General features: G+C 44.3%; 1 protein-coding gene across 1 annotated transcript in view; it reads right to left on the bottom strand.

Moving 5' to 3' along the window:
* The window catches only part of ADGRV1 (adhesion G protein-coupled receptor V1), a 1,865,288-nt gene that overhangs the window by 1,322,660 nt on the left and 530,496 nt on the right, over positions 1 to 12,132 (bottom strand). The gene's annotated exons all lie outside the window — the stretch shown is intronic.

The raw sequence follows: 12,132 nt of genomic DNA, 5'->3' as shown, positions 1-12,132 counted from the left end.
GGCTCCCGGCCATCACTAGCATTCAAGGGGTTAAATGTGCACACATGATAGAGCATCATGATATATCCTTGTAGGGGTGCATCATAATCACAGCTAGTTCGCACCCGCATATATTCTGCGTCAAACTAAGTATAATCATTAGAAATTGTGAACGTAATAATGAAATTATATGTGAATGCTAGGAAATTAGTTTTTGTTAATAGAAAGGGTAAAATGACACTTAAATGTAACTGTCTATTGCAAGTGCTTCACGAATCCGTCCATGTGTAATGTAATGCATTAGATTTAAACGTGTACCATAAAAGTCTGCATGTGTAGAGATGTCTAAATGTGCCCTAAAGGTGAAGAAATATAATGCTTATAGATGTAATGTTTATTAATATGTGTTTTCTTCGGCGTGCAAAGGCCTAAATGAGTATTTACGTTTTGCAATGGAAAGGCCTGTTCGTGGTTTCTTATGTTAGCTAAATCGAGTAGGCCTGAAATGTATTTTCCCTGGGTAGGCTCTCAGTTGAACGCAGTCAGCAGGTTTGTACGTGCAAGGTTGATTCGTTCACATGCTTTCTGTTGCAGGTGCAAGGACATCCTCTTCGTTAGTTAGACTGATGCTCTTTGTTTTAGGAGTTAGGTATGGAGGAGACCTGCTACAGTGTATTGTGGAATGCTGATAATTGGAAGCTCGCAGGAGAAGCCTGAGACCCAAGGTCGTACCAACCGTTATTGGACGAAGTGCATGTTTGTGGAAAGTTAGCTTCCAGAGGTATTAAGCCAAGGAAAAGTTTTTCAGGGGCATGTTCTATTGAGTGTTCATTTTGTATTAGGGACAATGCCCAGAGGGAGGAGCGGCAGAGAAGAGCAGATGAGAGCAGAGAGCAGTTAGGAAGGGAAGAGAGGGATCGATTCTTAAAAAAGAGACTCAGTTTTGACTATTGACTCATGCAACATGAGTGTACTTCTTAGGAAGACTTCATGAGCTGACGCCTTTTCTCGATCTGGGTTGGGAAATGCTAAGCAGGGATATAACCCTAGTGTTAGCGTAGGGACAGAATTAACTGATTAATTTTCCTTTCTGTAACTGATGAAGACTAATTTGGATATTGGAGCAGTTGTTGCTTGTTGGATTTTCTTAGAATTGCTTATTCTTTTCACTTTGCACCAAATTAGGTTGATTCGTAGAATGAATTTTGAATTACTGTCCATATATTTTTTCAAACTCGTCATGAGGTGTTTGTATGTTCAGTTATTTTTAGCTTTGTAATAAAACCCTTAAATTGTAAGTCATAGTCAGTGGTCCTTTCGAGTCTGAATTGGTTAGCCCATATTGATGGTATTGAATGTATTGGTTTTCTCCCCTTTACACTTCTAGCAGATAAAAAGATCCATTAGACCAAAGATTCTTTATAGATGGTAAGATAAGATAAGATAAGAATCCGGCATTATCAGTTGGTAGCAGAGTAGGATGGTTATCTCTGGAGTAAGGGGAGAACTAGAGAAAGGTAGATATTGATCTCATAGAGCCCAGGTGATTGTGATCCAGTGGATCGAGTGGAGGACGATGACGGTTGATGGAAACTGACATAAAGGGATGGCGCTGCTGAAGCAGCAGTTCGTGGGAGAGTGAGTATGAACAGGTATGTTTTGGTGTTACATTGCGGTGTTGTGTTGAGTGTGCGATGTCTTGCGGAGTTGGTGTGAAAGTCGAGTGATTGTGGATTTGGACTGTGAGCGCGGTTGGTCTGTGAGATTTGATTCTGATGTGGTGTAGAAGACACCCAGAGTTGAAATTGTCTGACCAGAGATTGTGGGAGTCATGAGACGTCGATGACTGACCCACTGGTGATAGGGAAACATGTGTGTGAGTGCACTAGTAACCGAAGCAGGTCGTGGGATACTGTATATGGACTATCGAGTGATTTGATCCTATCGATTAAGTACATGACTGATTGGCCGTTCATGGGCAGATAATCTGAGGCAGCTGTCTGGTCGTTTCGCAGACAGTCGGTTGACAGAGTTGAGGTTGACAATTGTGAGAGACTGTCCGGTTGTTTGGAGGACAGACAGAGAAGTGACTTTTTGGTCGTTTCGCGAACAAACAGTTATTTCAGAGTATGAAAGAGACACGTGAGTGTGCGAGAGACAAATTGTAAAGGAGGGGAACTGCTGCAAGCGGAGGAAGAGTGATGTAAGGGAATGTCGCACCGTGATAGGTCCGTTGGTGTGAAGCCGCGCTGGGATTGGTGGATTGTCATCAGGAAGTAGAGTGAATAAAAGTGAAAAGAAAACCTTAATTTCATTATGAATTGTTTTAAAGTTTTACAAGATATGTCCAATGGAGATAGAAGAGTGGTTACTCGAGGAGGAGAAGAAGCTCCACCTCGAGGATACACCAGCCCATTACATGGCTACGAATGTTGGATTGCACACTATACTTTGGCTTGAAAATTGGCATAAAATGACTAAGGGAAAGGAAGAATTGACTTTTCGCCGTTATGGTACTTTCAGGTTGGAAGTGTTGTGTCAATTGAAAATAGTGATGTCTTTCTTACGTCCTCTACCCCGACCAACACAGTGTGAAGTGCTACAAGCATGGATCAGAGCAGCTCATGACAGGAAGAGAGAACAAAGTCAGGAAAGGGTGAAAAAGTTGATCAGGGCATTTCAAGATGCGCGATGGGATGCATTGGAAAAAGAGATGGAGAGTAGAAACTATAGAGGGGGATTGGTTATTCCCGTTGATGGTGAAGGTGAGAAACACCGAGGAGAAGAAGAGTGTTGAAGACGACAATAGTGACACAGATGACAGCTTGTTGGAAAGGCTACTACGGGAAAGACCACCTCCATACAATCCAGATTCAGTAGAGGGAAAGACAGGGTTCACGGAGGGAAATGGGGGATCGCAGACTTAACCTAGTACAACCATGGCTGGGAGAATCTCCACAGTAAGAGAAGGGATGGGAACGCAGATCCCCTCAGGTACAGAAACTCATGGAGTTGTAGGTTTCACGAGGCTGCCGGATGCTCTCACAGTACCGGTTACCATCGGCCCCATAGTGTCAGTATATGATCCAGAGCAAGTGAGAAATGGGAATTTGGCACAGTCAGTTAAAGGAGAGGGAACGGGCTCTAGAGGGAATGGCATAGTGAGTGGCATAGCTCACTTACCGAGACCTATAGAATCAAGTATGCTGCTGCCAGCCACTGCAGATTCCTCAAGAGGACAGGTAGATGTAAGGACGGCAAGACCAAGATCATTGGCCAATTCAATATCAGACCTCAGGATGTGGGAACCACCAGTGAGGAATCAGAATGACAGGATGACAGGAGACTGGGATCGGGGGGAGTCACAAAGTCGACCAGCTTTAGGGAATGTAACAGAAGAGAATTGATATGGAAACCAGAGAAGTGAGAATGGAGAATCCAGCGGAGTGTCTAGTCGAGGGACTTTGAAAGTGGCTATGAGGACAAAGATGTTGGATGTAGTGAGGTTGAAAGCAGAGGTAGATGAGATCATTAATGGGAATTTGCCTTTGGAAAGAGTGAAACTGTAAGAAATTGACAAGCTGCTGTTTGTAGCGAAAGATGTGACTTGCATGGCAAGATCGGCACATGAGAAACTAACAGATTTGGCAAAAAGATGCGATGTAGATCTGTCCAAAACAAAGATGTTGCAACGAAGCCACAGGTTGCAGTACAGTGAGCAAGAATTGGAAGACAAAAGGGTCATAGGGTTGAGAGCACATATTCGAGAATTGATTATAGGGATATGCGCATGGAGCATGCTTGATAAGATAGACCAAGAAGAAGAACACCAAAAAGGGTGTAGGAGAAACGCCGCCTCCCGGAGGGGGAATGGTATGATCGGAGGATTATCCTCTAAGAGAGGTATCCAATGGAGGTTATTTGCATGTACCTTGGAGTAGAGGTGATTTGGCAGTGTTTACTAATGAATTTCCTCAGCTGAGGGCATAGCCTGTTGAGTGGTACAAGCAAGTTGATCGGTGTGTTAAAATCTCAAAAGTGTTGTGGATTGACCTGAACACATTGTTTGACATTGTAGTGCCAAGATATTTGTGCGCAGCTTGTAAGGTTGCCGTTGATTGGCCAACTTCTAAACAAGACAGGGATGCTGCTACAAATGGGCCTTCACCAATTGTTATGAAAAAGTTTGAACAAGTGATTAAGTGGCTAAAGTCTAAGATCTCAACACAGGACATAGATTGGGTTAAGATAGACCAAACAATCCAGGAACCAAAGGAATCTGTACATGACTACTACAAGAGAGTTCTGCAAGCCTTTAAGTAGTACAGTGGGTTAGACACCTTAGACCCTAAGGACACGGGACAGTTTGTTTCCAAGTTTGTCTTGGGTCTGAGACCAGAAATTAGTCTCAGGATCCAGCAACATCTGATCTGCTGGCAGAACACGTCAGTGGATGAGATACTTCGATATGCCAGGATCTGCAGCAATGAGGTAGATTTGAAACCCAGAAAGCTTAAGGATAAGTTGATGTTGCTCCAAATGCAAACTGCTGATAGGGTACTCCAAGCACAGCCAAGTAGAGGGACGCTAAGAAAAAGACAGGGAAATATTCAAGGAGGAACACAGAACGCTCAGGGTCACGGGAAAGGGAAACCTGTAGACCCTAAGACAGGGATGGATGTGGCAACACTGAAAAAGACCACTGCATGTCACCTTTGTCACAAAATCGGGCATTGGAAATGGAAGTGTAGGTTGAACCCAGGCAATCAGGTCCATCAAGAGGAGGAGATGGTGCAGGTACCTGAGGTCGTGAATACAGTGACGAGGCCCAGGTCCATGCAATGAGGAACATTGGTTCCACAACCTCCGAATATTCTGCAGGGAGTTAAAACGTACCAGCAGAAGCCCCTTTTTTGAGAATTTTGATGAGTACAGCTCAGAACAGTTGAAATTACGTTGCCTGAGGAGAGAGGAAGAATGCACTCTTGGGGCAGTCTTAGAGGTAGACCAGAGGGGACCGTTCATATAGGCGGATGTTGACGGTCATCCTACCACCTTTTTGGTTGATACTGGTGCTACCCGTTCTACTGTAAGATCTGCAGTAGTTCCCAGCCTACCCCTCTCAGGACAATCAATCCAAGTTGTAGGAGTGACAAATATGAAAATGACAAACCCGTTGACTAAGCTGATTCCTGTGAGAATAAGGACCTTTCGGGATCGACACCTTTAAAGTTGCAAATCAACATTTGTGCATAGAAATGTACCCTGTGTTTAAAGTGGAAGAACTTCCACTTGATTTGAGGGACTCTGTCTCACTAGATGTGTTGGACTTTACAGGAGAGGAGATTGGATTGATCAAAGGTGTAGAACCAGTTATGATCCAGATTAAGCATAATGTTGAGTTTCCGAGAACATCCCAGTACAATCTGTCACCAGAGACGGTCGCAGGGATCAAGCCTGTAATCGATTCCATTATCAAGCAGGGAATCCTGAAGGAGATAATGGGCAGTCCATGCAACTCACCCATTATGGGATTACAGAAACCGAGCAGAAAATTCAGAATCATGCAGGACCTGCGAAAGGTCAACACGATTGTGGTTCCATGTTGTCCAGTGGTACCAAATCCATCAGTAGTACTATTCCAGATTCCATGCAAGGCAGAGTGGTTTATGGTGATTGTTCCGTGTCAAGCATTCTTTTCGATACTCGTTCATTAGGAAAGCCAATTGTTGTTTGCTTTCCGCCTGGAAGACTGTGTGTTAATGTGGTGTTGTATCCCTCAAGGGTATACAGAGAGTACATCGTACTTTAATCAGATCTTGAAAAAGAACCTTGAGAGTCTTGTGCTGCCGCAGAGCTTTGTTCTCGTGCAGTACATAGACAACCTCCTAGTCGTGTCAGAGACGGAGGACACTTGCCAGAGCGACTCCATCGCATTACTGAACCATTTGGCAGAAAATGGCTCAAGGTGTCCCCAAATAAGTTGCAGTACTGTTTAGGTGAGGTCCAGTACTTGGGGCATCCCATAGAGAAAGGCAAGAGGAAGGTGTCACCGGATCGAATTGAAGCAATCATGAATATGGTTGTACCTACCACTCAGAGAGAAGTCAGAATGTTCATAGGGATGGTTTACTACTGTCGCCAATGGGTTCCTAATTTCTCCCTGAAGGGGAAGCCTTTGCAGAGGCTGACGCACAAGGATGTGAGCGATCCGGTACCATGGGATAACAACTGCCTGATGGCTTTCTTAGAGCTGAGAGAGGGCCTGTGTCGTGCTCCGGCTCTGGAAATGCGTGATTACAACAAGCCTTTTTCATTGTTCAATTGTGCATTATCAGTTCTGACTCAGAATCATGGAGGTGTCCATAGACTAGTTGCCTATTTCTCAGCTACATTAGATCCAGTAGCTTCAGCATTGCCTGAATGTCTCAAATCCGTTGCTGTGACTGGTGTCAGCATTGAGAGATGTGAAAGCATTGTTATAGGTCACCCTTTGATTGTGTATGTTCCACATTCTGTTGAAATGTTGATGACAAGTACTAAAACTCAGCACCTGACGAACAACAGACTCACATGCTATGAAAAAGTCATACTTGCTGCGGAGAATGTGACTCTGAGAAGGTGCTCAGTTTTAAATCCAGCTACATTGATTCCCTTACCAAATACAGTTGATGAAGATTGTGAGGACCATGACTATCTTGATGTGTCTGAACTTTGCACCAAACCGAGACCTGACATTGTTGATCAACTTCTGCATGACCCTGATGAACTATTCTTTGTCGATGGTTCATGCTTAAGGGACAATGTTGGTCAGTTGAGAGCAGCGTTTGCTGTGTGTACCATCATAAGGGTGGTTGAAGCAGCTTGTTTAGAAGGAGTATACTCTGCAAAAGTGGCCGAAACCATTGCCTTTACTCGCGTCTGTGTGGTAGCTGATCAGATTCGAATCACCATCTACACCGACAGCCAGTATGGGTTCAGTATGGTTCATGATTTCGGACAGCTATGGTCTCAGAGGGGGGTAACATGACACCATCAGGATCTCCAATCAGGAATGGAGAATATGTTAGACAACTTTTGCAAGCCTTACAACGTCCCAAGGAAATTGCAGTTGTGAAATGTGCAGCACATGGGAGAGGGAATGGATTTTGTTTCTCTCGGCTATAAGTATGCCAATGAAGTTGCATGTTTCTGTGCTGAACAAGGGTGTATATTTACTGGAGATTGCACAGGAGAGTGCCAAGAAAGATCAGAGCTCAAGGTAATGTTAGCCATGGCCGATACTTGGAATGAGCTAAAACGCCTGCAGTAAGGGGTTTCAGAGCAGGAAAGGGCGGTGTGGATCAAGTCGGGTTGTGAGAAAGGGGATATTGACATTTGGGTCTTGAGTGATCAAAGGTTTGATAGAGTTGTGATAGTTCAGAAATGTCATGAAACAGCGGAGGTTTGGGCTGCACATTGCTAATATTATGAAATGGCTGTGTGGTGTTCTGTAGAGCTGATTTAAGTTGATATGTGAATCTCGTGTTTGATGCAGAGAAGTTGAAGTCATTATTGGGTCCATCGTGGTCTAAGATCCGACGATATACAAATACATGGTAAGCAGTGGTAGTCTGTCCAGGGGGGTTGCATGGTGTGACTGAAGTGAATGTTGTTTCCTCCTGCAAAGATGGGGTTGAATGTGTGTCCTGCCTTGTGGCTCAGCGTGGTGATGAGTTGCTTTAGTCTAAAGTTGGTGAGGTTGTCCAGGTGCGTGATGGTGTTGGAGTCACTGGGGCTGTCAAGATGGAATTTGAGGTCTCCGATGATAGTGTAGTCAGTGGAGGCGATGGCGTTGGGGCGATGAAGTTGGTGATGGTGTCGGCAAAAAGGGCTCGGGACCAGGGGTCTGTAGGCGAGGATGCAGGGGAGAGTGCAGTTGGGCCTGGTTCAGATCTGGAAGCGCAGGTGTTTGGCTGTGGGAAAGGAGTCACTTGAGGTCGAGGTTTTTTTGTGTGATGGTGAGACCCCCTTCCCGGTGGTTGGGGAGGTCCTTCGTCTGGATCTTTTATCCTTCTGGGATGGTGATGGCAATGTTCAGGACGCAGGAGGCGCTGGTCTAGGTTTCTGTGAAAAAGGCGACATCGGGTGAGAGGGTGTCCAGGAGATTTCCAGATCTCTACGGCATACTTGTGCAAGGAACGGATGATGAGAATGAGGCACTTTAGGGCATTGTTGGTGTTGGCTGCGGGGGCAGTGGTGAAGGATTTGTGGCAGTTATGGCAGGAGAACTGGCCGTGTGTCGTGTTTGGCGCAGACCGCTGGCAGTTGTTGTTTCTTCCAGGTTGAGTGCGAGGAAGGTGGATGGCCAGAGATGCAGGGTTTCTGGTAGCGGTCAGATCGCGGACGGGCGTAGACAGGCTTGCCTTTGGTGCGCCAATGGCGCGCCAGTGGTGCGGCCGCACAGAGGCTGCCATTAAATAGGGACGGGGGAAGGGAAAGCGCAGCTGGAAGGCGGGAAAGGTGGGAATCAGCAAGTGGCAAGTGGGAGGGGCCACGGGGTCAGGCAGGCGCAGAGAAATGCAAGTGAAGAGAGGGCACAGAACAGAAAATGACAAAAATAAATAAAAGAAGGTAATACAAAATTAAGAAATGGTGACAAAGTTTAAAAAGTTAAGAAGAGGCAAAACAAAAATCAATAACACCAGGGCAAAGCAGGGCAGGCACAGAGAGCTGGTCAAGAGGGTCTCGAACGTTGCTCTTCACAGTCAGCGACGGAGACGGCCAGGCGAGCTTTGGAGAGGGAGAGTGGGTCCCAGGCCAGAAGGTCAGGGCACATCACAGTGTGCCGCACTGGCATAGGTCGGTTGGTGTAGTGCTGCACTGGTATTTGCTGAATACGTGAAAGAGAACCACCCTGTGATTGGTTGTGATCACTGAACAGAGAATTTGGGGTGAAAAATTGTTTCCTGGTTTGAACGGAAAGACATTTGTGAATATTGTATATTATTGGCTGAAAAATGAAAATCATTAAAGCATTAGAAAGCATGATAAGGGGAGACATGACTTTACCTGTTAGAAAGGGAATAGAGGCACCACCTGAAGGTACACCAGGTCATACTATGGCAGTAGAAGAGGGTTTTTGCACATGTATTGGCTTACACAATGCCACAAAATTACTGAGAAAGATGGTGTGCTGCAATTTCCTTGATATGGGACATTTAATCTGAGAGTTATTTTGAATTTAATAAGGACAGTGTATGAAAAGAAGCCGCCTCCTAGACCGACACAATTTGAAGCACTTGGTAACATGTTGCTTATTTGAGATAGAGAGACACATATCAAGGGAGAGTGAAGAAAGCCATACGCACTTGCGCAGATGCTAGATGGGATGCAGAACAGAAAGTCTGGAAAACTGACATGATGGAAGGAGCTAAACTATATCCTGCACTAACCCAAGAAGAGTGGAAAGGTAAATGAAAGGAGAAGAAGAAGAAGAATAAAGAGACAGCTGACACAGAAAACACAGCTGAGGACAGTGATAGTGACATAAATGATAATGCTATAACTGAGTTAAATTGTCTACCTCCATACAATGACACTCCGACTGATGGAGCAAGTAGCGAGCCCATGTCTGAAACCTTTGATGTACCCATGGCATTATTAAATATGAATCCAGATCCTATGGGGGAACCGTCAGGAATGACAGCCCCTTTTACTTCACAAACTCTGAATACCCCAGATGCATTGACCATTCCTGTCACAAATGGTTCTGTAGTTCCTTTGTATAAGCCTAGAGTAGCAGGAAATATTACCAATACTTTGGCTGTTCCTACTGGAATGAGTACCATGGCATATAATTGACTGGACCCAACAATAATACCCATTCCTCAGACTCCTAGAGTTCTGACCCAAGGGAAAACCCCATGAACTGCAAGTCCAGACCATGCATAAAATCAGTCAGGGTTTGACTTGGGAAGGAGATTTCCTCAGAGACGTTACCATTTTTCTTGCCTAACACCAATGCCGCTCCAATTATAAATTACAGTATCCCTAGGACAGAGATGCCAATGGGAACGCCAACTTCTGACATGTCTCTTTTGAACTCACCACCTAGAGGTAAATATAGCAGAAAAATTATTCTCCATACCCAGCAGAGCAGCCTAGTCTTACTACACGAAAACTTGATGACTGGTTCAAACGTATAGAAACCCCAGGAAGTGGAGGGAATCCCGGAACGAGTGGAATGAATGCTCAGGTTTCTGAGAGAGAAAGATCAATGCATGTAGCTAAATTAAAAATAGAATTAAACAAATTGATAATTGGGGCTCTTAACTTGTCACAACTGAATGCATACCAGGAAGATGAACCACTGTTCCTATGTAAATACATTAGCAGACGTGCAGAACAGGCTCATGAGAGATTATCTGAATTAGCCCTGAGACATAGAACTGATGTACGGAGATCTAAAGATTTGCCGAAATATTACAGGTTATGCTTTAGTGACAGGAATGAGAGTACAGATTAAGTAATCAATTGGCTACATTAGAAAATTGAGTGAATTAGATAAATGGGAAGGTAGATGGTCAAAGAAAAAGGAACCAAAGCAGGTTATGGTGCAAATGCCCCATCTGTTACAGAGGAGGGAGAGGAGAAAATACACATGCTTCCTATGAGAGAAGCACCTGGTGGTGGGTATGTTCATGTACTATGGAGCAGGCCTGGACTTGACCCATGAACAAATGATTTCCCAAGAGATAACCCAGTGGAAAGGTACAGACAGGTTGATCGATTTGTGTAGATTTAAAACGTTTTGTGGAGAGATTTGGATTTTTTTATTTGAAATTGTGGTTCCAAGTGATTTGTGTGCTGAATGCAAAGTTGCAGTGGACTGGCCCGAGGTGGAGCCAATGAGAAACCTCAATCACATGCGTCGTCGGTATTGGTAATGAAAAAGTATAGTGATTAATCAGAGGAGGGATAAGGGATCAGAGTCTCCGTTTCATTCCCCAAGGTTAGTTAATAGTTATCAAAAATAGAAAACGGACACTAGTTACACCTTATGACCATTGGTATAAGGGATAAAGATCAGAGTAGCCTCAAAAAACTCTATGTTATGGTTGGAAGGAGGTGCGGTATATCTGGTTCGTCCGCCCCACATTAGAGTTGTGGCAGTTATCATTGGCTACTCCGAAGTAGTGAATATGCTAGCCTCACCCGAGGCGCCTCTGGTCTAGGGTGCAGTGTCCAGAGAATTTGAGTGAAAAAGGGGTGTAAAGTAAAATGTGCAAATAAGGAAAAATTTTTAAAAAGGTAAACAACCCGGAAGTTCTTTAATAGGGGTTGTTTTTACCACATTAAAACTTGGGTGGTACGATTTTAGACCGAGTTACTGGGTCTGATAGTATAGTTAATAGGGTACGTCGACATGTTTCAGCTCCTTGGGCCTGGAAGGGTCTGCGGAGCTTTCGTCAGGACTCACAAACATAAAGGTATTGTACTTACACAATTAGTGTAGTCTTATTTGGCGTACAAGCACTCTTGTTTTGATATTGACATCAAAACAAGAGTGCTTGTACTTATGCTTGTGAGTCCTGACGAAAGCTCCGCAGACCCTTCCAGGCCCAAGGAGCTGAAACATGTCGACGTACCCTATTAACTATACTATCAGACCCAGTAACTCGGTCTAAAATCGTACCACCCAAGTTTTAATGTGGTAAAAACAACCCCTATTAAAGAACTTCCGGGTTGTTTACCTTTTTAAAATTTTTTCCTTATTTGCACATTTTACTTTACACCCCTTTTTCACTCAAATTCTCTGGACACTGCACCCTAGACCAGAGGCGCCTCGGGTGAGGCTGGCATATTCACTACTTCGGAGTAGCCAATGATAACTGCCACAACTCTAATGTGGGGCGGACGAACCAGATATACCGCACCTCCTTCCAACCATAACATAGAGTTTTTTGAGGCTACTCTGATCTTTATCCCTTATACCAATGGTCATAAGGTGTAACTAGTGTCCGTTTTCTATTTTTGATAACTATTAATGAAAAAGTATAACCAGGTGATTACATTTTTTAATCGAAATCTCTTCTAAAGAGATCGATTGGGTCCAGATTGACACAATGACCCAAGAGTCCAAAGAGTCAATAAATACCTACTAGCGTACAA

The sequence above is a fragment of the Lissotriton vulgaris genome, chromosome 3_1 (genome assembly GCF_964263255.1).
Source record: "Lissotriton vulgaris chromosome 3_1, aLisVul1.2, whole genome shotgun sequence".
NCBI classification, from domain to species: domain Eukaryota; kingdom Metazoa; phylum Chordata; class Amphibia; order Caudata; family Salamandridae; genus Lissotriton; species Lissotriton vulgaris.
Note: the sequence above shows the minus strand (reverse complement) of the source record. Positions and strands in the feature narration are given on the sequence as shown.